The following is a 1,622-nucleotide window of genomic DNA, read 5'->3' on the forward strand; positions in this document are numbered from 1 at the left end:
CTGTTTTACCCTTCATTCAGTGTGCATATTTCCTAATGATTTCACTACTAGTTCTCCCTATTTTCTAATTGGCTAATTGTCTGTTAAAACAACCTAAAGACTTCTTAATTTCAGATGCTCTATTTTTCAGTCTCAAAATCTCCATGTTTCCCTTTAGATGTCCCTTAATTGATTAAAAAAATAATTATCTTGTGAAATTTTCTATATTCTAGATTTTCTTCTCTTTTGTCGATCTTTTTTTTTAATCATAACAATAATTTCAAAGACCTTGTCAGCTAACTTTAATTGTAGGACTATATCTATTCTCTCTCTCTCTCCATCTTTCATTTTCTCTCCCCCTTTCCAGTTCTATCATCTCAAGGATCCAGTCATTGTTATTGGAATGCCAGATACTACATATTAAAAAACTGTAGAACCTTCAGGTGATGTTATCGTCCTCGAGGCCAGTGATTGGCAAATAATAGCCCATGGACCAAATCCAGCCCGTTGCCGGTTTTGGTAAATAAAGTTTTATTGGAACATAGCCAGACTCATTTGTTTATGTATTATCTATGGCTGTTTTCATACTACAATGGGAGGGTTGAGAAGCTGAACAAAGAGACTGTATGAGCTGCTAAGCCAAAAATATTTATTATCTGACATTTTACAGAAAAAAGTTTGGCAACTTCTTCCCTAGGAGGATAAAGTACTTTCTGGTGATCTAATCAGGGCCTGTGCTAAATTACAGTTATTATTTTAGTCCTGCTAAAGTTCAGTCTACCTCTGGATTCTCTCAGATCCTTTACGATTTTTAGAGAAGATCACTGTAATCTCTGGGGCCCTCCCTCCCTGAAGAGGGCAAGCTCCTGAAACATTACCTTTGACTAGAAGACTGCGAAAGTGCTTCACCTGGCTTTCTACGTAGGTTATTAGTCTCTGCTCCATGTAGCCCCATTATTTAGGAAATGTCGTGAGGGGAAAACAGGTTGTATGGAGGAGACCCCTCAAATCTCTGGACAACATTTGGCAGTTTTTTAAATCTCTAAGCAGTTGCTCACCGTGTGTGCACAAGCTGGGGAGTCAGCCTCTTGCAATTGCCCAGAGTTAGCAGATTCCCCCATGGTCAAATTGTTGGAAGAAGTTTCAAGTTTCCTACCACTCAGCAGTCTTAGCACTTCTAGTTCTCTTTGTGTCTGAAGCTTTCATTGTCTTCTCACAGATTTTTTTTTTTTTCTGTTTTACTCTGTTTTCAAGTTGGAGAGGAAGGAGAACTAGTCTACCTTCAACTACTCCATATCACCCAGAAGTGGACATCCTGCATTAAATTTTTATCAAATGTTACTCTATATAACAGCCATGTGAAATTGGCTTTTTTATATTGCTTTCCTTCCTCCCCACCCCTCATCTTGGAGTGTGTTTGCTATTTCAAAACGCTCAATGTTATTTTACCTGATTAGGCACCTCAAATCTTTCCTGGAAATTGGGAAAAATAAAAATAATAAATAATTCATGGAAGACATCAGAAATGACATTACTAAGATACAATCATGTGAAGGTTAAATTTCGCCAAATTTCCCTTACCAGGATTGTCTTTTTGCATAACCGCCACCAATGGTGCACGGAATTATCTCCCCACAGACTCA

This window comes from Trichechus manatus, unplaced genomic scaffold (genome assembly GCF_000243295.1).
Source record: "Trichechus manatus latirostris isolate Lorelei unplaced genomic scaffold, TriManLat1.0 scaffold00118, whole genome shotgun sequence".
Lineage (NCBI taxonomy): Eukaryota > Metazoa > Chordata > Mammalia > Sirenia > Trichechidae > Trichechus > Trichechus manatus.